This window comes from Molothrus aeneus, chromosome 5 (assembly GCF_037042795.1).
Source record: "Molothrus aeneus isolate 106 chromosome 5, BPBGC_Maene_1.0, whole genome shotgun sequence".
Classification (NCBI taxonomy): Eukaryota; Metazoa; Chordata; class Aves; order Passeriformes; family Icteridae; genus Molothrus; species Molothrus aeneus.
In genome coordinates, this window is record NC_089650.1 from 19167289 (window position 1) to 19195096 (window position 27808).

Sequence of the window (27808 nt, forward strand, 5' to 3'; positions counted from 1 at the left end):
CGAACAGATCATTTGTGCCAATAGCCCAGCAAAATTCTTTTTCCTCCTGGTACCTTGACATCCTCCATTTTAATTATGTAGGCCAAAGCTAATTCAGGCTATGATGCAATCAAAAATGGGGGACAGCTCAATTTAAAAAACACCCCACCCTTTCCTTTGTTCTTGCTCAGTCCAGTTTTCCATCTTATTTCCCCATCTATTCTCTGCTCTGCCTCTTTCGATGCTGTCAGTAGCAGAGTACATAGAGGCTGCAATTGTTATTGGGCCTCTGATTTCATAGGTACTGAAAATATTTTCAGTGAGAAACAAACTTTGCTTCTGACTGTTTCTGGGCTGAAAGGACCAAAAAAACAAAGGAGCATTACTCAGCTAATAGAGGCACATAAATGTCTTACCCACTAACCCACCTAATAGGTACTTCATGGCCAGGGAATGATGCTTATTCCCCTAAATCTCTCTCCAGGTAGCCCTAGAAAGCAATTAATCTGGCAGCCCCTCCTTGTTCCTCGCTGTGGCCCTATTCCTTCCCCACAGTTCTTTGTTTCTCTTTGAGTACTTAGTCACCCTTGCATATTCCATATTTTATTTATTCCTTGCTACTCCTCTTAATCTGCATAGTCCAAACCCTAAGCTCCAGAGTCACCCTGACTCATTTCCTCCCCAGGAAAAGCAACATTTTATATCAGTGGGAAAGCCTGTGATGTCAATCTGGACAGAGACTGATTCTGCACAGGGACTCCCTCATGATTATTTCTTGTTCTCACTCATTCAGGTCTCCATTTAGCAACACGCTTAAGCATGCACCCAACTGTAAACCCATGCAAGTCCCATTCAGCTTCTCAATTGCTTTCTTCTGCAACATCTGTGTTGATGGTTCCCACATCTTCCAAACACAACAGATTCTCCCTCTGTGCTTCCTCTTCCTAACCTCTCTGCTACCCACTCACCAACATCCTTCCTCTTGCTTTGAGAAATTTCTTTTATTCCATTTTTTTTCCTTTGCTTGTTTGGATTTTCTTATTTTCATTGCTTCCAGAGGAGTCCAGCTTGTAATTTCACCTCCCTGTTCCTGAGATTGCTATGTTGAATAAAACACTGACTTCCCCCTCTTCTCTCCAGCATTCTGAAATACTGAATTGGGCCACTAAGGAGAAAAGCTATTAGCCAGGACTGCTGTCTCTGATACTGAAACAGAGCTGGCAGCAATATTTACAGGCGACTTTGAAAGTTCCAAGGATGGCTTGTGGCCAAAGCTGATGATATCCACCCCCTCTCTTTTTTAATGATGTCTTCCTATGACTCAGTCTGGTCCATAAGTCAAAATAAGATTTTTTTTTTTTACCCATCTTCCCTTTAAGCAATGAGAACAAGAGCCTAAGAACAGAACGCTGTAGCATCACGGACAGGACACGTTACGTCACGAGTAATGCAACTTGGGGTGTCCTTGGTAGCTTAAAAAGAAGCAGAACAAAAGGCGTGTGTCCTCTTTCCGGAGAAATGAGTTTTGGCAGAGCTAAACTGGCAATTGCCTGAGTTTTCTAAACTTAGTTTTATCTGTAAGCAAAGCAAGAAACACGCGGGAAGCAGAGACACGGTGACCTCAGGGGCTCATGACTTCCCAGGCTCAGCAAGGAGCTGCCATGCCCTTTATTATCCGGCATTGTGCGGAGGCAGAGCCTGGAATAAAGGGACGGTGTCGGGGGAGCTGTGGCAGCTGTTTCAGAGGGGGCTGTGCTGTACCAAGCCAGCCTGCCCACACAGCCGTACCTGTGCCTCCAGCCACGCAGTCTGCAGTGACAAACAGCCCCTCAAATGCCTGAGGAGTGAGCAGTTCAGCATGAGACCACTTCATTTGCTCCTTCCCTTCCTTGTCTGCCAGTGGCAGGGAAAAATGCAAGTTTGGAAATTGGCAGTGTTGTGTATAGCATTACCAGGCTGGAGTTATACTGACTACTAGACTGCTACAGGAAAAAACAAACAAAAAAAAACACCAAACAAACAAACAACAACAAAAAAAAAACCCCACAAAACCCAAAAAAACCACCACCATCACCCAAAAAACAAGCCCCCCCCAAAAACCCAAACCAAACAAATTAAAAAAACCCAACAAACAAAAAACCAAACAAACCCAACAAAAAAAACAGGAAAAAATGGGAAAAAAATCCAGAAGAGGGTAGCAGGCTGAGAGCTGCGAAGAAGGGTGGGGTGTGAGCGGGGGAGAGCCAGGCAAGGAAATAGGGAGAGAAATGAGACAGTACTGTATCCAAGAGTAGATACTATGATGATGGGGACATTGGGAATATGATAGATAGGCAGGGAAGGAAGGCAAGCAGACAGAGGAAGATACAGAGAAAGAGACAGAGACGAGGGAGGGAGAAGGGAGAGAGAGAGGCAGAATTAATTTAGGAGGAATATACTGAAAACATAATCTTCTCAACAGAGTTAAAAAAGAGAGCGAGAGAATTAAACAAACAGCGACAGGAAACTGAGAAAGAATAACTTTTTTTTTATGAGCTTGTTAACATTTGTGAAGTTAAGTAACCCTAAATTTATGCCATTAATTTGCATGTATTACATTTTTTTTTCTGTGCTGCCAGTTTATAGTCTCTGTGAAACCTTTAAAAAGTGGCTTTTTTTCTCCTTTTCCCTTTGCCTGTGTTAATTAAGGCTTGTGATATATGTATATTTTTACACTGCTGCTGTGCTCTAGCATTTAATCATGAAATGGCCCTTTTTGCCTTTTATTTGGGCTGCTCCTGCCTCATCCTTTCACCTGCACAGAAACCTGAGGAGGCCTGCAATGGTCCACCCACCTGCACCGATCTGCAAGCATGCCTAGAGCCAGACTGAGATCCCATGATCCCAGGCTGGGATTCTCCCTGTCAAGCAAGGCAGCTTTCACAACAGGGAGAGGATCTTCAGCTGCTGAAGGGTTAACAGTTCCAATGCACTAGGGCATTCACATTGCCATACTGAAGCACACAGTATTTACACATCAGCAATCACTGGGGAGCCATAAATCGGATTCTCAGGGGAAATCCAGCCAAAGAACAGTGAGATTCCTAATGAAGGAAGTCACAGCCAAAGCTGGGGGAGGCACGAGTGACAGATACTCTCTAATCAGCTGCTGGAATAAAAGGGGATGCAGGTCATCCTCCAGGGCTAGAATTATCCAACCTAGGATGCACATAGAAAGAGCTACTGTAGAAAATGCAAGTCCAGTTTCTCCCCTGCTTCCAGGGGACTGCACCACACCAGTTCTCAGGGGCAGTGTCCCTCCTCTCCTCCCAAGGACTCTTCTTTCTGGGCAGACAGATCTCTCTCCTAAGCACATTGCTGACTTTGGAAGTGCCCAAGGCCAACACAAAGCATAGCTGGTGGAGCCCTTTTGGCAGCTGTCCCAGCGAGCATATTTCTGAGCTCAGCTGGACAGGAGTCCTGGTCCTAAATGTGCTTTGATTGCTCTGCTCCTCTCCAAAGGCTCTGTTTCTCCCAGCTGTAAGCAGAGTTTGCTGAAGCAAGAAGCAGGTTGCTAAGCCTGGTTTGGATGCTGTTTGGTCCTTAGTGGAGCTGATGGGACTCATCTTGTTAAAAGCCAGCTGAGCTGAACCTATGAACATTGAACATTGATTCCGACCTAATCACCCTCCACGGGAGACACAGCAGCTGGAGGAGGGAATAAGGGGGATTGCTGGTCACAGCAGAGGTGGTGTTACCTCATCCCCTGCAGAGGAAGCTTGTGATCTCCTTGGGGTCTGACTGGCATATGAGAGGTCTCTGGAGGGTCTCTGCTGAACTGGAGTTGGGAAGCAGAGGTAGGGGAGACAGACCAGGCTTTCCACACTGCCATTTATTTTGCCATATGGGGGTGTTGAGCACCAGAGAGGATATTCTGATTTACTCCCTGGCTTACTGTTGCTGTGGCAACAGGAGAAATACAGGCCAAACCAGGCTGCATCTGCAATGTGGTGGTAATAGGGAGTTTGGATTCCCATGTGTGTGTGTTTGTTTGTTTGTTTGTTTGGCTGTTACAGGAGCCACATGGTAAAAAAACACCGTTGCAATGAAAAGGGAATGAGGTCTGAATTGTACCCAGACAAATACACCCTCCTGTCATGCCAGAGCCAGTCATGCAGGCAGTTCTACTGACAGCACACAGCCCGGGGAGCACCAGCACACATGTGTGGCCTTTCTTCCCACCACAAGTATACCCCTGGAGCTGAGGGTCCTCAGCTGCTCTCCCACCCTTAAAAGAAGCTGGACTTCTTATTTCATAGGTACAAAGCCCCAGTGCACCAGACACTTTGTAGTTGGGCTCTGAAATGCAGCTAAGAGTCTAGGGCCCCCCTAGTGTCAGCAAGAGAATCTCCTCTGCTGTCAGACCCACACATCCCAGTCAGCTGTGATTCTAAGGGATCACAATCCCCCCACTGGTTACTGAGCAAATACTCCTCCCTGCAAATACTCCTCCAGCACATCGTAGTGACAAGTTCTTACCTCCCCCCACACACACTCACCAAGCTGATCAACAAAACAAACTCAGCCCTTTCTCAACACTCATATCCCCGATTGGGAGAGATGGCCTTCCTTGCCAACATCAGAGTGAGCCCTCAGGTCACAGAAGTGGCCTACCAGACTCCAACTGTGTGAACTTATGAGTCTGCCAGCACAATTCCCACCCCAGAAAGCAAGCTGTAGAGCACAGTTAAGCACAGCCTCTTTCCTTCCCTCTCCTCCAGCCTGCTGGAACCTGAGTATCCTCAACCTAAACACTGGCCTCTGGAGAAAGGCTCCATATCCACTGCATCCAAAACATTGGCCCCAGAGACCAGCTTTAGGTTAAGTGGAAGGAAGGCAGTTTTTCAACTGCCCTTCATGGCCCCCTTCTCCCTGCAGCACTGGAAGCACAGAACAGCTTTGTGGCAAGACAAAGTTGCTATTCAGCCCTACCATGATCTGTTCTTCCTTATCCCACAGTCCATAACAGGCTGAACATAGCATAGGTGCAGGGAAGAATGGCCACGTAACAGGACAAGGACATGGTTTGCTCAGGCATAGAGACTTTGGAGCTCCTGGAAATCAGACTCCTAATCAGCTTTGGTGGTCCTCTGTTGCAACTTTCGCAAAGGAAGGGCAAAGTCCATGGCAGAGATAGACTGAATTTCCTCAGTCTGGCAGAGCAGGAGCCTGTGAGGCAGGATTTCTCTATGAGGACAGCACACTTGGTGTTAGACACCAGCAAAGACAAGGGGTGTCACTGAAAGGCTCGTGATGCCAATAACCTGTTGGCTGCTGCTAATAGTGACACTGAGATTAAAAAAGTGTGGGGGAGGGGGGAAACAGAGGCACTAAAGTTGAGCTGGAAAAGATGAGGTGATGGAGATGAGAGGCTCTCCAGATATGAAAAGCTTCTCCAGAACATTGTGCAGAGAGGAGATTTCCAGCTTGATCCCAACAAGGAGAGCCACAGGGAATGTGTGGTGGCTGGAATGCTGTGAGTTTGCAGAACACCTGTCCACCCAGGGTGTGCAGGAGAGGTGAGACGGGATACAGATTCACCCCCCCTTGACTCCTGGCTGCCTTTTCTCTCATTATTCCTGAGACTCCATCTGGCCTCACTGTTTTTACACACATACATATTTAAAAAAAAAAAAGAAAAAAAAGAAAAAAAAAAGAAAGATAGAATAAACACTTAATTTCTAACCTAATCAGCCCTTCTCTCACTAATTAGCACCCTCTGAGCACATCCACAGGCTGTGAGAGACACTCTGGGGCTGATAATGACCCCCAACCTGCAGTTGCATATGCTGAAGGGTCAGCAGAGCCAAGAGCAAGCCGTGGGGAGGCAGGGAACAGACCAACCTCTGTCATTGTTTTTTTTCCTCTGAAATGGGGGATGATGGAAAGGGGATGTGTGTTTTTTGGCAGGGTCCCTTGTGCATGCATGTCTGTGTGTCTGTGTGTGAGAGAGAGTGAATATGTGTGTGCATGCATGTGTGTTGAGGAGGGGGAAGCTGGAGAGGTTTGGAGGGAGGGGACTGGAACAAAATTCTGGCACTGGGCCAAACCTGAAACACATGCCAATTTATGCCTCTTGCTGGTGGTAATGAAGGGCTCCGTTCAGGACACACGGGACACTAATTAAGGGGCTTCAAAGGCGGCTTTCTGCAGAGTGCTCTCTAAAGGGGGGCTGAGGGGAGGAAGGAGCACAAGAGGGGGGTGTTCTCCACTCAATGGAAGACTTCTGGCTCCTAGGGAAGGCACTTTTTCTGGCTGCTGGGGAAGGCACTTTTTCTTTCTCGCTGTCTCCCATAGCAACTCCTACCCGTGAGAGCTGAGAAGGTGCAAGCATCTGGCAGCTCCGGGCCAGCCCTCAGCAGCCAGCAGGCAAGGCAGGCTCCAGTATGCAAAGGTGGAAAAGCAGCATGGCAGAGAGGAAGAAAAGAAGAAAAAGGTGGAACTGGGGAGGCAAATCGGTGTAATTACAAAGGTAGCACCTATATCAACAGGAGTTGCCGTTCGTCTCCAGGGATTTGCAGGGACAAAGCTCTGGATCACTGCAGATCAAAACTCCATAGCTGAGCTTTGTCAACTTCATCCCATGGGGTTATTTCATAGGAAAGTGTGGGTGGGGCAGATTTTGAGAATAGGAAAGCGGGCAGGGCTGGGAACATGCCTCCATCATGTCAGTCTGGGCACAAGGGCTTAGCTGGGCACCAGAGACAAAAACTGCACAGGCACCCAAAGTGCTTTAACCCACTTCCAGGAGCTTCACAGACCTTGGCCCTACCACCTCTAAGCATTGCAGATTCACCCGTGGCTGTGTTCCCCTGTCACAGGAACGGAGCCAGGCCACAGAATGGGTGACATGACTCAGCCATGGTCACCAAAGCAGGTCTCAGTTCAACTCTCCTGCTTCCTACCTGTTACCTTTCCCTCACACCTGCCTGCCCTCCCTCCACCAGAGTAAACATGAAACAGCAGCTCTGGTGAGAAACAGGACTGTGCTGAGGTTGATGAAACGGGGACAGTGTGGGAGGAAAGAGAAGAATAAATTGGCAGGGAGAGCACCAGAGTGTTAGTGAGAGACACGAAGAAAGGATGAGTGAGAAAGGTGGTGAGGAAGAGAAAAGAGAGAATAGAGAGTTATCATGGATTATAGTCACTGGGCCATGCACCACATAGAGAAAGTGAGGGAAAGAAAAGAGAGGTGATATGAGCACATGAAAAGGAGAAGTGAGAAGTGTCTCACAAAGAGCAAGAGAAGCAGACGGCTTGAGACATGAGCAGTGTTTCACTGATCCTGCATGACAGCATGTTGCCTGCCATCACTCACCACCCCTTCAAGCTGCCAGAATGCCCCACAGCTTCCCTTGGTTTCAGACAGAGCTGTCTTCTCTATGCCAGGCAGTCTCAGCACCACACATGGGTCACCTGGACACAGCACTTTGGGAGTCAGGACCAGTCCAGCCACGATGAACCACAAGTACACATTATTTAACTAAGGGAAGCAGAAGGCTTTTAGTACCACTCTAATGCTTCTCCACAATTGTTTAGTTTTAGCTAAACTAAAGCTAGTTTTTCTAACCTTTCTGCCCTCTCCTGTTCACTGTCCTCCTATGCACCAGCCCACATTTAACTGCTTATTCCAGATGACCTGCTCCATGTCTCCCATGTTCAGTGTCACCCGGCCACAAGAACAGCCACCTGCAGCCCAGAGCAGTTCAGCAGGGCTGTGCCTGCCACTGGAGACAAGGAGGGAAGAAGCTCACCCTGGAAGAAGCGCCTGGGGTGAAACTGGATGAGGTGTGGCTGAAGCCAGTGACTGCCCAGAGCAAGAAGGATAGTGCAAGGCAGCTCTTAATGGCAGCTCTTGGGCAACAGGCTCCATGCATATCCAGAAATTCCCTGGTTTTTTCTTACTACTGACCAGCAGTAGTAAGAAAATGGTGAATCTTGCTGCCCAGCCTGAGCAGTTTCTGAGAAGAGGTGGTCAGGTTCCTAGGCAGGCAGAACTAAAAGGGGGCTGGATGCAAAAACACATTATGATGCCAGAATCAGCCCTGCAGCAGGTCTTGCAACTGCCTGGACTGGGAACATCTGGGGTCTGCTAGAATCTGCAGAGAAAATAGATCAACCTCAAGGAGGTATAGGCACAGTTTCAGATGCAGTTGCAAGACACAGCCTTGGAAAGGTTTAGCTTCATCACTGACCCTTGCCTCATCCAAGCATAACAACCAGGCCAGACAAGTTCAGGGCACTCACGGGCCTGCCTCCATCCATCTCACAGACCACCAAACACTTCCCCATCAGCTGCTAACAGCTGCTGAACCTTTACAAGGAAACCCACAAAAGATCAAAATCAAATGGGAGAACAGAGCTGATCAGCCTCTTCTGACCATAGAGGAAAAAACAGCCAAGACATTCAGGTTCACAGAAAGACACCAGCCTTAGTTTCCATGGAGAGAGGAAACAGGAGCACTCTCCAGCTTCCCCCTTCATCTCCCAGTTCTTCCTTCTCCCCCCACACCTCACCTTTCTGCCCTGTGCAATCCAAATTGGACACCATGCCAAAGACGAATAAACAAGCAACTAGTGAATCATTCTTATTAAGTTTGAACTTATTATTAAAAAAAAAAAGAATAAAAATGAAAAACATGAAAAGAGGGAGAGAAAATCAAAGCTGGGATTACAGGCTTAGCAAGCATGAGTGCATATTCAGCCTACACTGTTCCCTTTGTGACTCTGTCACACCGGTAGACTGCTAAGAGAGTTATACCATTACTAACATGACAGCATTGTCCTCTACAGCCTGGATTAGAAATCTCAGTGGCTGTGTGGAGGGGAAAAGTCCCTTGGCAGTGGCAGGCACTTGGCCTCATGATGCCTTCCACTCGCAGCATGCTGGCCAGGCAGGGAGAAGTATTCAATTATCAGACAGGCTCTGCCTTTTCCTAGACCAGCTTTCTTTCATTGTCTGACTGCTTTCTCCCTGGCCAGTGATGCCTGAGAAGTCCGTCACGCAAGAGAAACTCAAGATGGTCCAGACAATTACTGAAGCAGGCAAACTTCTCACAGCTGAACCCCTGCTCCTCCTCACAAATACACAGTCTTCTCCAATGATGGATGGGATTCAGTCTTGAAGGTGGTGAATATCTCATTCACCAACAGAGGACCTCCAACAACTGCCTGGAAAACTGGATCTCCTTGTTCTCTGCTGGGCAGGAACATCAGTCAGTTGTGATTCCTTCACATTTCTCTGGCCTAAAAATCATCATACTGAGCTGAGACTGATTGCCCTCATTACTTCCACTTCTTAAGCAGGACCACACCAGTTTTTAAACACATCAAAGACATGTATGTTGCTCTGATGCATTTTTCAAAAGCTTTCTCTTCCAAGTAATCCCCATATAAACATCTCCCAGAACAACACAGCAATCAGATAATCACCCATACCGTCATCCACTGTTTGTACTCTTTGTGATGTCCTTGGGGACTTGTCACAGACATGTTTTCTGAAAAATCCTTTCCTTAGGATTTTTTCTCCTGAGAAGCTGAGAGGCCTCAGGAACAAAATGTAAACAATGGTTATCTGCTGCTGTGGAATGCAACAGGTGGATCTGTGATTAGTCTCATAGAGTTGTTTCTAATTAATGGCCAATACAGTCAGCTGTCTCAAACTCTCTGTCTGAGACACAAGCCTTTGTTACTGATTCCTTCTTTTTCTATTCTTAGCTAGCCTTCTGATGAAATCCTTTCTTCTATTCTTTTAGTATAGTTTTAATATAATATATATCGTAAAATAATAAATCAAGCCTTCTGAAACATGGACTCAGATCCTCATCTCTTCCCTCATCCTCAGACCCCTGTGAACACTGTCACAGGGACGGTGTTTCCTCACTGGGACAGTGGTGTTATAAGGTGTCTGTGAACTGGCACGGATTGACAAGAAAAAGGCAGCTGGCAACAATAAATGCATCACCCCAGCCAGGATGCAGAACAAGGAGAGGTCATTGTGTAAAGTGGTCTCGCATTGCTCTAGCAGCAGCCAACATTTCAGCTTATGTGGCCACCACTGCAAGGACTCAGCTTTGGTACCACTGAAGGAAGATGAGCTGGATGCTGCATGAATTGGCTGTGTCAGTCCCTGGGTCTTCAGAGAGGGAAAGAGGAGCTGGAGTAAGAAAGGCAGCGAACTGAGAGGAGGAAAGAATTGGGTATGCAGTGCCTGGAGGGTGAGGGTCAGGACCAAGAGTAGCAGAAGGAGCTGCCTAGGACAGCTGCTCACCCAGATGGTCCCCAGTCTGTAGCCTTCAGATCTTGCCTTAGCTCCAGCCCCGTGGCTGGTGCCTGTGGCCTCATCTCCCCACATCTCTGTTCTGCAGCCAGTAAAGCCACTGGTGGGGCAGGCTCTGTACCACTACAGGAATTGGGGCAGGGACCATTCCTCACTCACAGAACCCCAGTGCTATTTTTTCTGTCCCAACCCAAAGAGACAAGGGAAAAAAAACCACAGTTTTTCTTTCCAGAGCTGCCCCGGGGCTAGGATACAATATTTTATGGCCCAGTTCTTAGCCTATTTGCATTTTGTATTTTTACTTCAACTGCTGTTTGTTTCCAGGCATTTGGGATGCCTAATGATTTTCAAAGCACTGTTTATTTTAATCCCTCTAATTTATTAATAAATTAGTTGGCCTCAAAGTGCTTGGGAAAGAAGGGCAAGGAAGTTGTTACCAGTGCTTTGAATAAAGCATCAAACTGTCATATGATCACATCAAAGCAACAGCAAGCAGATCACTTTGCTGGCTATATCATGATACAGCCTCATAGGTCCTCCAGCTTGGTGTCAGGTTTCTTCGTACATGTCACCCTGCAACACTACCACGCTCACCAACTCCAAGGATGAAGTAAAAAATAGCAATGCCCAGAGGCAGCTCCCTCTGAAAAGTCTGCCCCTTCTCACCCTCTGTGTGTTGTGAGAATGTAACATGCCACCGTGGTGCAGATAATATAAACCATGCTGACATCCACGTGGCTGTGCAGGCAAGGTTGTAATCTTCCCATAAATCACAGGTGCACTCAGCCTCCACTACACTCTCTTCAGCCCAGTGTTCTGTGGCAAGGCTACAGTTTCACACGGAGGACAGTCCCTGAAAAAACAGTGAGCATAAACCCTGTTAATCAAGCGAATGAAGATCTTGGAATCTCTGCTATTCAGTTCCAACAGGAATATGCCAGGTTTTCTCATCACAAGAAAGCAACTGACAGATCCTGAAAATCCTAGGGGCTGCCCTCAAATAGCTTTTCCCATCTCCAGGGAAGCTGTGAGTGTGCCCTATCATGTGTTTACGAGCCTGCCCCCATCTAGAGCCTTAAGACCACGTACAGTCTATTGCAGCTGACAACTTCATCACATCCTCACTGCTGCAAAGCCCATTTGCTCTCAGTGATCCCACTGAGATAAAGATCCCCTTCCTCCCTTCTCACGCTGACCTGTCAGCATTGAACGCGTTGGTCATGGGCTAGCATTTGCCAGGGACACGGCACTTGCAGGAAACAGAAGCCTCTCTCCTCTGTAGTGGCAGGGCTTGCTTCAAGTGTACATCTTGTACTAAAAGGTTGAGGTGATCCCACAAACAGCCCTCTGAAAGCAGCCTGAAGTTGCTGCTGGTTGTCATGATGAGTTAGTTGTGCTAGATGTCCTCCAGAAGCACCGTTCTGCCTGGGAATAGACAATGACTACTGTTTAGAGAGGGTGAACACATCCTGCCTGAACGAGCTGATTACAACAGCCAGCACGGCTGTCTGGCACGGTGGGGACCACCTGCACTTCTGTCCTCTCTGTACTTGTGGATAAATTGACAGAAACAGAGATGCCTTAAGAAAGGCAATGGTGGGATAGAAGCTCTTTCACATAGGAGGCAGAAAGAACAAAAACATTTTTGCAGTGCCAGTTGCAAAGCGGATTCCAGAGTGGATCTCCTTGCTGATATCCACAGGTGCTGCCAGTGCTAATGCAGCCTGAGCAGAAGTGAGCCCAGCCTGGCTCTGCACCCATCTAAAGGCAGGTGCCTGCATGCCCAGCAGATCAACACATTTGCAGGAGAAGTGTATCATCAGGAGTGCCAGGTCAGGCATCTTCCTGGGAACAGTGGTCACAGCAACAGATTTCTCCCCTCCCCACCACAGATTAGGCCCATAGCTCCAGGGACAGCTACAGTTCCTGCAGAAACATCACTGCTGAGCACTCAATGTGTATTGCCATAGCTCCAGTCACCATATTAATATTTTTGCTTCTATTCTTTGAGTAAAACCCCCCTTCTCTCCAAGCTGCATGAACCATCTGATGAAGGCAAGCCCAGGACCAAGGGCTGACTACCACAATGCAGGCTCCCCACCACTTTGAGGGGTGCCACCTTGCCAATAGAGCATCCCCCCTCCCTTTCTTCCTTCCCTAACTCCCTGCACTCCCACCACCTCTTGTCAGCACAAGAAGGGCCACGTGGGGAGGAACTGAGACTGCTCACCCTCTTTCCTAGCTGTTTCCTCTCTCCCATCTCCTCTCTGTGTGTGGACACCCTGGTGGCACCTATCCACTCACTGGGAGTGCCACCAGAGACATCATGTCTACCCTGCCCCTGGTACTCAACATCTGATACCTTCTTTTGAGGGCATATCAACCATTCGGCCTTTCCCTCTCACCCAGACCCCCAGAGTCAACAGGCAGTAATCCATGCTGTGCAGGAAGAAAAGGGATGGTATGAATACCAGCACTCCACTCTGTGTTGTGGATAGGGCATTATCTTCACCCTACAAAGAAGGTATAACTCTTCTCTTGGCTTGATTGTGGGCACTCAGTTGATAAAGTCAGGTTATTACCTGCATGCCTTGGCAAGGCACCAGTTCTCCTGTCTGCCCATCTTCCCTGGGGCAGGGACCCCCCTGCCTTAACAAAGCCTGATCACCCAGTGAGTTTGCCTGTGTGGCAGAGGAAATAGAGTTCTTCAAAACAGGATTTTAATTGAGTCCTCAGCTTGATGATCTACCACTTAAAGAGAATGCCAGGGTGGATGAACCCTGATCTTTGCTCTCAAAAAGGTGCACCAACAAGTGTAAGGACTTTGGAGAGAAATAACAAGGGGAACAGCATCTCTTGGAGCCTTCCCGAGAGGAGCATAACCAGCTCATGTACTTAATGCTTTAACCTTTCTCATTCTCCCCACAGATCTCTTGGTGTCTTTTCTTCTGTTGCCTCTCTGATCCCTGAGCAAAGAGCACAGCCTTAGCAACCCAGCCTCTGCAGGGAAGCCCAAGAAAGGCCAAACCCTCCAGGATCATGCCATACTTGTCTAAGGGCACAGGGAAGAATCATTTGCCTCCAGGATGCTTTCCCCAGCAGTGGCAAACACTGCGACCTGGGGAAAAGGAGCAGAAGTTGGCCAATATAAAGATGCCTCCCCAGGCCTCCCAGACAAGTTGAAAATGGTGGATTTTGTGAGTTGGCCAAAATTTACTATAAATTTATTAAACCTCACAAAATTATTCCACAAGGATCCTTTCCAGCGTTCACTTTAACTGTACTTCATTGTTACATTTCACAGCTACACACCAGGTGCTTTTCTGCTGGGAAGAAAGGAGGACTGTGAAAGGCCTATCCATGAACAGGAGACTGCTTTGCACAGAGTGCTGGTACTTCTTCTCCGTGCTCCTCAGCAGGAGTGCACAGTAATGAACATGCTGGGAAAGGCTAGCAGCACTGAGGCATGTGGCTCTTTGTGTAAGAGATGCCAGCCAAAATGAAGAGACCATTCCTGCATTAAATCATGCTCAGTGTATCCATAAAACTGGTGGATGCAAACATCCTATTGTGAATGTTCACATGTGTCATGCCCACAGTGGCCTTGGGACGTGTCCCCAGCCTGCGAGGGTTCGAGCGAGCCCGACAGGGGGTGCGTGTGCATTGTCTGGCTGCCAGGGCACCTGCCCACTGGGGAGCTTTCCATCTAAACCAGCTGACAGCTGCTCTCCTGAGTTTCCTGGACACCAATAATGTTTTCCCTTTTCTAATCTCCCCAATGTAAATCCATTCACAACGAGTGCCTGGAGACTTTTAATTCCATCGGCATTAAACTCACTAAAACCTCTATTACCAAAAGCTTTTAGGATTTTTCTCAGAATCTACAAGTCAGGTTCATAACATGACAGAACTCCACCTCTCTAGGGTGTCTGAGAAATTAATTCATGCTTTCTAAACGCCAGGATCACTGACCAGACATTCAAAGTATCCCCCTTGCCATTAGTAAGCTCGAGTTGCTGGTACAACAGAGCTCTTGCCAGGGACTGAGCTGTCTTCTGAAACACCCCTAACAGTCTGAGAGGAGCCCCCTCCCTGTACCAGGCAAGAGCAGATCACCTCACAGCGAAGCAGTACCAGAGGTTCACTGATGCTGTGTTAAAGGGAGGTGGTTTATTTCAGTGCTGCTTTGCTGCATTCATAGTGTGAAGGTCTGGCAAATGCATCACAAGACCAGTGCTCCCCCCGTACCAAAATAAGTGAGAAGAAAGTGTGGTCTCACCTCAGTGCTGCACACAGGCAGGCACTGTAAAAGCACAAGGATTATCCAGCTACACCTCAGCAGAGAAGGTGGCTGGGTGCCGAGACAAATTCAAAGTGGTTTTGGTGGAGGGGTCAGACAGCTGTGAGTCAGTGAGTGAGGTTTCTAAATGCTGTAATACTCCAGCGATGGTGCATTTATCCTTTGGCCCTGGAGGTTCATTGGCTGCTGTAATAGAGCAGAGAGATGCAATCATCTTTTGATCCCAGAGGTCTTTTTAGGTGCTATAATAGAGTAGTGATGATCAAGCCATCTCCAAAGCCTTGGGGTTGCTGGCACGCAGTATGGGTGACGTCAGTGTCTCTCAGCCCCCACAGTCCCCAGCTCCTGGATTCCAGGAGAGGTGTTGAAGGTGTTGCTTCCAGCCCAGAGGTTTGCAGGGGCTGTGGTGATGTCAGCTTGACACACTGCCAAAGCTCCCTCTGGCCTCACAGGAACTTTTACCCACGTGGAAAGGTGTGATACTGACCCCGGGTCTCTTGGCACTGAGACACAAGCCTGGCTGCTCCCACTCTATCCACATCAGCTGCGGTGGGTGCAGCTCCAAGCTACCCACCAAAACAAATTACAGCTCTAAGAATACAAGAGAGCTCACAGAGATCCAGCAAAGAGCAGCATGCAAAGATGATCCCCAGTGGTTTTTTGTCTATTTCCCTGTGTAAGTAGTCCCTCTGCTCACACCTCATGGACTGCCCAGGAAGGAGACATACTTACAAAGAGTCTGGGATTTGTGTGTAGCTACACATGCATTTGTAGCTAGAAATCAAACAGGCTAAGTTAGCCAAGCTGTTGAAGATTTCAGCATCCTATATCATGGACTCAGGAAAAAAAAGAAAATAAAAAGAGCAAGAACTAGGACCATGCTCCTGGGTAGGGAGTGCTGGACAGGGAAGATATGTCTGTAGACTCAGGTCCTCGCACTGAAGAGAGGAGAAAGTAGTCAAATAAGGTTTCAGGGTTACCATAGGCTCAGAGATTTCTCATCTCCCTTCAGCCTCAGCAGATTTTTAATTCTGGGCTCCAGCTTGGCCTGGAAATTGGAAAGTTTGCTGGATACCCTGCTATCCTGGCACTGATTCCTGTATCCATAGTTCAGGCAGAAGATGGAAGCACGTGTAATTTCCCAGGAATATCTGGGAACTTTCCAGGTTAGGTTTCTGATCTGAGGCAATATCAAGAATTTAGGTGGGTTTGCACCTTTTCTGTGGCAGGGATGGGGTTTGGTTTTCCCCAGAACTGAGTTCAAACTCAGAGGATGAAAATTCTCCTTCATACTATGGACTTGAACATGATTAGACATGAACAGAATTTCACTGCTCATGTCCCAGCAGGTAAGATGTACACAGGGAACAATCATTCCAGGTCAGAGAAATGTCCACACTGGCTCTCAAGAAAAAATATCACAGGGATTTGGAAGAGAAAAGGTGGAAAAACATCAAAGCAGACAAATGAGGGACAATGTACTCCTGTCTCAATTTTCTTATTTGCTGCTCTGAGTTGCAGGCTAATATGGGCTCTGAAGACTGAACCTGCAGGTTCAGGCTCCAAAACTGAGCTCATCCTTAGTTAAAGCTCATTGGGGTACTCTTGTTCTCCACAAAACACAGAAGTCCACTATGAGCCTTCCTAAATTCTTGGACCTGACAAATTCTCATGTCTTTAGACCTCCACAATTCAAACCTAAAATCCTATACAAACCTAAACCCCATACATTTTAATTTCACTGTGCATTCCTTCACTCCTAGGTGATGAGGAAAGGAAGGACAGATATCCTCGTATGTCTCATAATTTCATTTCCTCCCACCATATGCTCCCAGTCTGCTGTGTGACACCAACAGCCCCTGTCTCCTCCCTATCTTCACTTGGGGGTGTTCACAGGCTTTCTGTCTCACCTCAGAGGCCCTTCAGTTCTCCAGCATCCCTTCAGAAAAAGGCTGACCTGGGTTTGGCTTGCTATTCCAAATGAAGCAGCACTGCAGGTGTACCAAGAGCTCTTCCAGAGCCCTCTCTACCCACAGCCTCTGCATCCAAACAGCTGATTTGCCTGCTCAAGGGCATCACAGCATGGGGCAGAGCTCTGCAAAGACATTCACCCTCACTTTCATTTGGCTGATACTCTTGATTCAGCACCTTTTGGGTATCTAAAGAGTTTTGAGTGTGCCCTGAACACACATTACTTTGAACATACCAACATTCAGTTTCATTCACCAGAGCACAGTGTGTTCATTTAACTTAGCTCTCTTTCCCAGGCATTTCCCACAGCCCTTTCTGTCCACAACATAATAATTTTGTCTCATCTGCTGATTTCCATATGGCATATCTCTCCTCCCACCTTTCCAATTCATTAAACAATAAGGTAAATCACAAGGGATTTAGAAGAGAACCTGGAGGCCACATTAACCTTTTGCCATGGTGAAACTTGACTGTTTAATCCCCTCATTCTTACAGTCTCCTACTCAGTTTTTGATCTATGTCAATATTTTGTCTCTCACAGACTGCTTAGCTTCTTTAGCAGCTCAAGTGCAGGATCTTTCAAAAGCCTTTTGGAAGTCTAAATATGTTATATCACTTGGTTCTCCTTTATCCACTGCATTATTGACACATTCAAAAAGTTGTAGGAGATTAGCATGATGCAGTTTTCCCCTGCTGAACCCACGCTGGATAGGCCCTATCAGACCACACTCTTCCAGATGTCTTCAAGCACTGCTTTTTAATTATCATTCCCACCAGTTTAGCAGACACAGATGCAAAGCCTACTGATCTTTAATTCCCCGGATCATCACTGAAGCCTTTTTTTAAATATAGGTACAACATTTGGTCTTCTCCAATTCCCCGAATCAGTAGCTTTTTTTTTTTTTCCACAAGAGATTGCATATTTTTGTTAGCAGCTCAATCACTTAAGCTCCTTCCAAACTCTCGGATTTAACCATCTGGACTTGATAACTTATTGTTCAGGGAAAGGGGGGGTGGAGGTTTTGTAGTTGTTGGGGCTTTTTTTCACTGGGTTTGTGGGTTTTTCATAAGTTGCTTTGTCCCAGCACCCATTATTCTAGCAGAGTATTTTCCAACAGATCCTCATCTAAGCAGATATAGGAAAAGAATCTCACAAATACTGTTGGTAGGGACAGCTGATACAAGAGAAATCATAAGAGAATTCAGCTCCCCAGCAACATCCTAAAAATGGAGATACTGAGTCACTTTAAGCACAGGAGGTGACTGGAATTGATCAATGCAAGTTTTCTTGGATAACATCCACTCTGTTCTGACCAACCAGGGTAGTTTTGCTCATTTGTTTGGGTCTCTTGCTGAATAGTGATTTCCATCTTGACCCCAGAAGATTCAGGGCAGGAACAGTGCTAGCTTGATTACATACAGCCTAAGGTGTGATGAAAAGAAAGTGACCTCAGTGATGGGGGATGCATGAACCTGGGAGGAGATGAAACTCAGCAAGGATGAAAGGAAGTAAATCAGAAGGTGAGCATAACATTGCTGGGCTGTTAGCTCCAGTGATTGCCTTTCAACTGCATCAGCCACAAGACATGAAATGTAATGGGCAATGCTGGAGAACTCAAATAAGCAGCCCCATTATATGAGTATTTCTCCCTTTGTGCCAAACTGGTTCTCCATAGATTTCACCATGCTGGCTGGCTTTAAAAGGCATGGCAGTTAAGAATGGGGCACAGTCCTGAGGCCCTGATGTGCCACTCACTTTAAGCCATATCTTCTGCTGGTCCTACAACGGGGAGTCAGGGACGAAGCTTGAGATGGAAAAGAAGCACCCCCAGGTTTATGTCACAATGAACACACAACCAGCTGTGGATACTTGTTCACCTGTCAACCTGCCTGCAAGCCAACACTGGCATTCCAGCTTCTGGAAACCATCACAGACCCATCAAAAGTGACACTTGGAACATTTGTATGAAATCTACCTACCCTGACAGACTTGGCATTCCTACCTTACCTGACAGATACGTACTCAAGTATATTTCATAAAAGAGGAAGAGAAATTTCCATAAATCCCCCTTATCTATTTGCTGCTGTTCAGTTCTTGTGGGACATGTTGATGGGACAATTGTAGAAAAAACTGTAGAAAAAATTGTGTAGCTTGTTGAATTCATTCCCTGCAGACATTGCCTATGTGGGGCAATGTGGCCATAAGTTTTTCTGGGGAGCCGTCTAAAGGCAAGTCTGTGCCTCCCTCTAAGGCCTCACCAACATCCCTCCAGTACAGAGCAAGGCAGTTCTCAGCAGTCTGGGCAGCACATTCACTTCCTCTGACTCCGTGGGGTGAGGGCCAGGAGGACAGAGGACATGAGGAGGGGTTTCTCAGCCATGTTCCCTCCTCCATATTGGGAGCAGAAAAATATGCACAAGGAGAAGGTATCTCAGAGCAGGACAATCACAGGCTGGCTATTCCCTTAATTAAGGGGGTGGTTGAAGATGAGCAGTTTACTGTGCAGAGCTGGTCCTCCTGCCACAGAGCTTTTGAGACCACATCCCTGCCCAGTACAAATATCGTCAGGTCAAAGTCTAGTCTGTAATATCAATATAAGATACTTCCATACCACATTGTGACTGCAGGGGCATGCTGCTCTCTTTCTGCCTGCCTTTCCATCCCTTTTTTCCTTTGCTGCTTCTATCCTTTTTCTCTTAGGTCCTCCCTCTTTCTCATCTCAATGTCTGCATCCTCTCCATGCTCTGTGTGTCTCAGATTCCCCTTTCCCTCTTCAACACCTCCCTCCACTGCCTGCAGGTCTCCACTCCATGAAGCAAGACAGGGCTCACACTGCGATGAGACAGAGAAGGAACTTGGGGAAGAAAGAGGTCTTCTTCCAACTTAGCCCAACAAGATTCCCCAGACACCAGACACAGCCCTGCTGAAGGTGCCTGTTTGGGCTGAAATGAAGCAACATGGACACTCACACAGATGCTGTTCTACTGCACAAGGCATAAACCAGGCAGGGAGGTAGCACAAATCCCATCCAGCTGCTCTTCTAGCAAGGCTTTTGACTTGTCTCCCTCTCTTCACACGCACTGGTCTGTCATGTGTGTGTGTCTCGGGGCTGTCCTCAGCCGCCTGGCAGTGGCTGTGCAGAGGGTGCAAGGGGGAGGTGAAATGACGGGGGTTGGGGATGGCCAGCTGCCAGTCATGGCCTGTACCAGGGTCCCCTCAGTCCCCTGACACACACAGACACGTGGCACGGCTGCTCGGGGAGGCCCAGCCAAGAAGCCTGTCCTTCTCCACTGAATCTCTACTCTGTTTCCCAAGTGACAAGCCACAAACTCCCTTTCTCTTCCCAAACAAACAGAGGCTTGAGTGAATCCCTGCCTCTGCCTGGCACGCAGCCCCTGGTCATTACGGATTCTCCTGCAGCATCCAGCGCCTGCGAATGACAGCACTCAGCCATGTCAGCAGAGGCCACAAGCTGAACCTCCCTGTCCCCACAGAATCTCTCTGTGCAGCCTCAAGTTCTGCTCCTTCACATCCCTACTCCCCAACCCCCTCCTCTCCCACTGTGTTTGTGGCTACTGCCTGTTCCATGTCAAGGCAGGGGAAGCTGTGGCACAGCATGGTGACCAGTGTGAGAGTTTGCTAGGATTAGGACCCTTAGCAGCAAAGATTAGGACTCTACTAGTGACATGGTAGACACTGTCATCTCTTGACTTTAACCTCCAAAAGCTCATTTTGCTGGGATTTACAGTAAAACTGACTTCAGACTGCTAACCTGGTCAACAAATTCCCTTCCTAATCACCAGAGACTTGCACACATCCACACAAAAGCATGAGGCAAATCACCCCTCACTACCTTCCTGCCCTTTGGCCCTTCAGCACAAACAAAATTACCTCCTTCAGAAGACAAGCACCTGAGTGGCAGACCTGGAACAAGTCCCTGCAGCATAACAGTGAGGGTTTGCACTCATACTCTGTCCCAAATGAGCACCTGCCTCCAGTGGGGCTGGCTCAGCCTCCATCCATGGTGCAACACCATTTTCTGCCAACATGATCCTATAAGGAATGATAATGCCTCTCCTGGAGCCTGTGCACTGACCTGTGGAGTGGTAAGGGCTGGAGAATAACATTCTCCTGCTGAGACAATGCTTCCCTCTCCTTCCTCTTCCTTTTCAGCACGATGTCTGCCCTCCTCCCAACCAATGCCATCCTCTCCAGCATCTGCCTGGTGTGGGACAAGGCTTGCTCCCAGACTGTAATTTAACCCTCTTTCAGACTGGCTTGCCTGACAGGAGGGACTGAACCAGGCTGGCTGCAGCGTGCAATTACATCTGTCAGATTAGCCATAGCATGCATGATCCGGAGCACGTGCCAGATGTGGCGCACAAACAGCACTCAGCCAGCACCAAGAGAGGGTTGTGCAGACAGATAATACCCAACACAACATAAATCTTGCCAGTACAGAGTTAAGCCAGCATTGTTTTCTAAACAAATCTCAAACAGCAGAGTAAATTCATACTGGATCAGCATTTTCTACCATGTAGCTGCAGCAGTTTTGACCCAGTACCAAGCTCCCTAGAGCTGGATTTATTGTCTTGTCCACCCTGAGCCAGTGCCAAAGCCATGTCCTGAGAGGACTGAGGAATTTAACCAATGCCAAATTACTTTGGAGGCTCCATATGGGAAGAGCTTGCTTTCTTCTGCAAACTCCTCAACAATGACACCGAATGTGACTGCATGGGCACGCTCCCTGCCAGGCTCCAGCCAGGAGGAAGAATGACACATCAACAACACCACGGTCACTTGTCACCCGCAACACACGCCTGCGCGCGCTGGAGGGTGTGAACCACAGGGGAAAGGATCACTTCACAGTATCACCAGCTGGCTCCAGCATCCAGAAACAACCCCACCAGGCAGCATCAGCCCTTCCCAAGGCTGACCAAAGCTGCTCCTGCCCGGCATGGTGGTCACAAAGGAGGAGAAGGGAGGAACAGGAAAGAGGGAAAGGTAGGGCTCAGGGCACCCCAGAGAAGGAAGAACAATAGCAAGAGGCAGGAAAGAGAAGTTGAAGGCAGCAGTCTGTGTAGAAGGGTAGGTATTGGACTAGTGGGTCAGGGGGCATTGAGGAACTGCAGATGGGGAAAATCAATGGCAGGGTCCTGCAGCAGCAGCAGAGAGGTGCAGTGGAAGATGCACTGGAAGATGCAGTGGAAGTTACCTCCTTGTCAGCATCACCAGGTGGGACCTGGGCAGGAGGGAACCCATCACCTCCTTCAGGGGACACCACACCAGCACCACTGTTGGGGCTGCACAGTAGCACAGACCCTGCCAGTCCCTTCCCCTCAGAGAAACACAACAGCCCCCAAAATCTGACTCTGAAAAACTCTGGTCTCTGCCAGAGTCTGTTCAGAGCCTGAAACTACAGCCTGGCAGGTTGCAAACTCCCAGACCTCCCCTTTAAAATCCACTCCTCTGAGGTTACCCAATACTTTGCCGGCAGCTCATTGCTTTAGGGTCTATTTTGGGGAGAGGCATCTCCAGGCACGTTCATGCTCCTTGAGGACTGGCAGCACGTCTGGGCCTGCCCAGGCACTGGGAGAAACAGCTGCTCCCACTCCCCTCCCACCCCCACACCACAGCAGCTCCAGCAGCATGGAGACATGGCATGGAAATAGTGCAGCTGATCTTCCTGCTTTGCCTGCAGAGGAGCTGAGGAAAGGGGCACTGAGGGCAGCCCCAGGCAGCAGGAGGCCCTTTCAGGTGCTCCCAAGAGCTTTGCGCCCCAAAATGGGTCAGGCTCGGCACAGGGCCCCTTCACTGCCTGTGCAGGGCACACAGCGTTCCCAGCTTATGAAACACACTGTCTCCAGTAGGAAAACATCCCTTCCAGTTGAGAAGGAGCACCAGGGGACAGCAGATAAGCAGTGACAAAGAGCATGCCCATCACCCCAAAAGCTGTGGCAGGCTGGGCTGGGTATTCAGAGGAGGTACCTGGCTAGGAAATGGAGGCCGGCATCTTCTGTGGGGAATTGGAATCCCCAAAATATCTGTGAGATGAGGAGGGAGGGGGAATCCTCCCCTCTATGGCCCACTCCTGGTAGCATGATGCCCACTCCTGCTCTGCTGCAAGCTGCATCCCTGAGGTGACCCAGGCCAGGGCTGCGGAGCCCAGCTTTGCTGCTGGCCAGGCTGCAGCAGAGTCAGCCTGGCTGCCCCTTCTCCCGAGAAATAGGGGAGGTGGAGGAAAATGACGAATGGAGAAGAGCAGACAGGTGTGTGCCCAGGGAGGGGTGGGAAAGGGGCGGAATGCACTCGGGACTGCGTGCGGGGGACCTGCAGCACATCCCTCGGCTGCTCTGCAAACAACCCCTCCCTGCACACGCATGCAGAGCTGCAAGGGAAGGGGCTCACAGGGGAGGGAGCAGCTCTCCGTTGTGGGGAGGGCGCTGATGAAAGCCTAGATTGTGTTCACAGCATAGCAGAAATCCCTGCCCTTCTCCTCCCTCACACCTCTGGGGAGCGAGGAACGAGAGGGAGGGAGAGCGGGTGGGATGGAGAGAGGCACAGACAGAGGTGCCGAGGTTGCCTTACCTCGCAGTGCCTGCGCTGGGGGTGCCCGGCTGCGCGGGAGGTAAATCCAGGGCTCTGCTCTCCTTGGCGAGTGCTGGGAAAGGTCTCTGTTCAGTCACATGAAGGAGTGGCCTGTGAGTAGGTGCTCCAGCTCACCGCTCGATCGAAGCTGCCATGGATTCATTGCGAACGACTTCGCCTTCTGTGAGGAGAGGAGGAAAGGGGAGGGAAAAAAAAAAGGAAAAAAACCACCAGCTTAAGACTTGGAGGGTAGATTCACTTCTTTCTTAGGTTTCCAATGGCAACTGAATATGCCACATATGAAGATCCAGGGTGTGTGTGTGTGTGTGAATGTGTGTGTGTGTGGGAGGGACGGAGAGATGCACAGCTGCTGAGTCCACAGGCAGTGTAGGGTGTGAGCTAGTCAAGGCGTATCGGTGATTATGGGAACAGACAACTGGACACGGGCAGCAGAGTAGACAGACAGCCAGATGTAAAGAGACTGAAAGCATGGGAAAGAGGTTCGCCTGTGTGCTAAGAGCCTGGCTGTCCCACTGCACACAAAAGGAGAGAGCACCTGACCCAGCTCAGGGCAAGGTGCTGACAGAGCTGCTCCGGCAGAAGGTGAAGTGTGCCTACACACACGGCCACACGACACACACGCACATCACCTCCCAGCCCACACAGCCACCCAGGCACACCCGCTGCAACGACACTCTGCACACTCAGGACACACACACACACACACACTGGACACACACACACATTTACTCACTGGTCTTTCCACACCACCTTGCACACAACCCCTAAAAACTCAGAGCTCCTCTAAAGGATGAGGTGCTTTACTTCTTCACATACACCCTGCACCTACCTACAAGGTTGCACATCTGTATTAAGATGCACACGTGATAGCTCAGACAACCATCATACAACATCACATCAGCTCCATCCAGCCTATTCAACCACTCCTATAAGTACCCAGCAAAAACATTTTATACAGCACAGCAAATAGTGATCACTGCACAAATGCACGTGGAATACCCAAACATGTCTACCACCAGCTCCTGACCCCTTAAACAAAACTCTCACTGCACAAACACACAGAATTTAATGATCCCACTCCCATAGCAGAGAACAGAAAAAGTGCCATGCACACACACACACATCCATGTCAGTGCAAACACCACATTAGCAAATGATGTATCTGTAAGAAAATGAGGGCACGTAAAACATCCTCATGCACTCAGGAACATAAGTCAAGCAAGCACCAGTGGCTGTATATCACACACAAATATACTCTGCTTATGAATTGCCTGCAGCATACAAACTGATTGTATCAGATACTGGTACCTACCTAAACTCAGCCCACACAGTGGCATAGCATCCTTCTGGATCCTAAACATTAGCCCCAGACATATTCTGTCACATGGAAAACACAAATACTCATCAACATCCAACACAGGCAGACAAACACAAACTAGACGTGAAACACAGGCAGCCAGCACCACTCACCAAAAAAAAAAAAAAAAAAAAAAAAAAAAAAAGACATTCTTGAAAGTTATGAAGCTGGAACTCACTTTGGAGACAGCTGTGTTATTCTGTGCAAGTGCACAGGTGCAAATTCACACACACACTTTCCACTGCCACACCAAATCTGCTTTAACTGCCCCATCTATGGATAAGATATTCCCCTTCTTTTCTTCCACACTACTGCTAATTCTGCCCATTCTACAATCTCCCATGTGTCTGTCCATGGACTAGAGTTGCCACTCTGGGGGGCAAAGTCTCTGGAGCAGAAAGCCTGCAAAAGCAGCCACACTCATCCCTTCTCTTTCCCTCCGTTCTGGTGTTAGATGTGCGTAATTTGCATGCAAAGAAGAGTGTGCAGTCCCACCAGCCCCGAGTGCTCTGAAATTGGCTGATAGTGGCATCAGGGGATGTGACTGCAAAACCTAAGCGTGGCAAAGAAGTGCATAAATCCTTATGGGAAGTTGAGATTTGGCCAGGAAGGCACCGGCTTCCCCCAGGCCCCAGGAAAGACAAAGAGGTTCCCGAGGTGGGAAAGAAGGGGCAAGGGAATGAAGGGAGATCGGCCCAGCACCAGGGACAGCACAGCGAGCACTCCGCCAGGCTTGTTTAACAAGCTCGGCAGTGTCACAGCGTGATGCTGCCAGCGATGACAGACAACAATCAGGGTTTGACATCAGGGCAGGCAAGCATACCTGTGTGCCCCTGGGAAATGGGAAAGGCAAGGGAAAGCATGGGCTTTGCAGTGGGGAAGAGCAGCTGTAGCTTATATGGCACAGGGGTCCATGGGTGCGCTGGGATCATTGGAGCAGTGGCGGCACAGATAAAAAAGGAAGAGCTCACAGGCAGAAAAAAGGCTGGCATAGGCGTGGCTTAGACACAGGCAATGCGGGGGTTGCAGTCGGGTCTAGCCCCAGCCACATGAAGGAAGTGTGAAAAGAGTCCCATAAGCTCTTGTCCTGTGCTATTGGACAGCATGAGCTTCCAGCACATATGGATACACCTCAGCGTAGGTCAGAGGAGTATGCATTGCAATGGCCTCACACACATTACATGCCCCAGCAGCCTCAGCGCCTTCCCAGTTCATGTGCACTTTCCACATTCTGGCATGACAACTCTCCACTCCTCAAGGCCACCTACTTCAGCACACTCCCCCCTCCCCATGCTTGCACCAGATCCATGTCCATGTGGCAGCATCAGAGGAGCCAGAAGAAACATGTAGGGAAGCCCCCACTGCCACCTCAATCCCAAACAGCCCCTCTTCCCCTCTGCCTTCACCAGTGCCACCACCATTCACTTTTCTGAAGTGCTTTGAAGGAGTAGAAATTTCCTGTCTCTCTCAGCTAAGTATGGCCCGTGCATCGAAGCAATTTCAGCTCGCTAGTAACGTCAGTGCCTCAGCACTGTGCTCAATTGTACCTGCGTGCCTCTTCCCACAAACATCCATTGTGCATTACAGCAGATGAATAATTTAGGCTAAAAGGGGACAAGTGAGAGAGTCTTTTGGGTCTCAGCAAGGCACATGTACAAAGCAGAATGGAGATGGAGCTGCCTCATTTGGTCAACGCTAACAGATGCTGCCAAACCTAGAAAAGCCACTATGGCCTGAAGAGCTACTTGGGTTAAAGTACGGTCATGAGGGCAATTTAAAGAGGCCTTTGGACTCAGAATTTCTAATAGGTGCTGAGAGTGACACAGAGGTGTTGTGTGTGGATGGGCAAGGAGGATCTTCATCTCTGAGACACTTAGCTCTGACCTAAGCAGCTGAAGAGAGCCACTAGTGGAAAGGGGAACCATCATCCTAAACTGACTGGCAAACCATCTGCTCCTGTGCTTCAGAAGCATGGAAGAAGTACTATGACTAGCTAAACAAGGGAAAGGGGGTTGAGAAAGCACAGCAAACAGGAGCTAAGTGGGATGCAGATGTGTGTTTGGATGTGCACTTTGGTGTTCCTCTCAAACAGATGCCACATCACAGTTTTGTGGTGGCATGCAGGGGGACCTGGAGGACACAAACACGGGTCTGTGAGTGCTGCCCTGTGTGAGCCCATCTGCATAGGATAATGTTGGAAGGGGGCAACATGGACAATGCGGCACCACGTGTGCAGGAATGCGTGGCCTCTGGTGAGACCTGTGTGTTGGTGCTGTGCATGTGCCTGCTGTGGGGAGTGGATGCCAGGTATGGATGTCTGGGATGTGCATGTGTGCATCAAGTGCTGCAGTGCAGGCTGAGTAGTGACTGTGTGTATGAGTCTGCTCCTTGCTGAAAACACTGGTGCATTTGTGAGGTGTCAGGGGGCGGTGGGCCCCCTGCCTTGTGTGTGCATGGCAGCCTCTGCCTCGGTGAGACACTGGTGTGGTACTGCAGACCTGCAGAGCCTTGGGAAAGCAGTGCAGTGCAGCAGCACAAAGCTATGGGAGTGTGCATGTACTGGAGAGCAACCCTGGGAGCATCCAGGTTCCAGGGATGGGATCCCCTCTCTGGATGGAATAGTCCGTCTGGCTCCTGCACTGCCTCTCCTCCTGGACTCCGCTTTCCTTTCTCGCCTTCCCTCAGCTCCCCTTGCTCACTGGCAGCAGCATGCTCTGCCCTGGGAACCAACTCCCACTCACCACACTGGGAGGGAACTCCTTTCTTAGTAGCTCCCTGGTATTTTCCCATACTGAGAGCCAGAAAGTAAAGAAAAAAACTCACTGGGCAACCTGAACTGGACCCATTTCCTTTCCATGTCCTTATTCCTCTTAACTGCATTAAAAACTCACAGATTTTCACCCAAACTATTAAACTTCCACCCCCAAGCCCCAAACACTACAAACCAGACTCAGCTCACATACCTGAGCTGTGTCAGCCATGAGCCATCTCAGGCTGACACAGCTCAGGTAGGGCAGCTCAAGGTAACAGAGTTAGGAGAGAGCAGTCCCTGTAGCTGGGAATATGGAGAAGCTCCTGCAGCTGCAGCCATACCTGTCTGACTTTCAGCTCCCCAGCCAGAATCACCCATAAATGGGGTTGGAGTAAGAAATTTCATGCAGGAATTGCAGTCAGCACAGCTCAACTCACTCTTCTGGAGCCAAAGCAGCACGTCTTAGCTGCTCTGTTATTGCTTCTATCAGAAGGCTAAACCTTCAGCCAGATCCCACTTCC

General features: G+C 48.9%; 1 long non-coding RNA gene across 1 annotated transcript in view; it reads right to left on the bottom strand.

Moving 5' to 3' along the window:
• The window catches only part of LOC136557364 (uncharacterized), a 49900-nt gene that overhangs the window by 9668 nt on the left and 12424 nt on the right, over positions 1–27808 (bottom strand). The window contains exon 2 of the long non-coding RNA XR_010783758.1: positions 23158–23338. This is a non-coding gene — a long non-coding RNA (uncharacterized lncRNA). The remainder of the gene's footprint in view (positions 1–23157; positions 23339–27808) is intronic.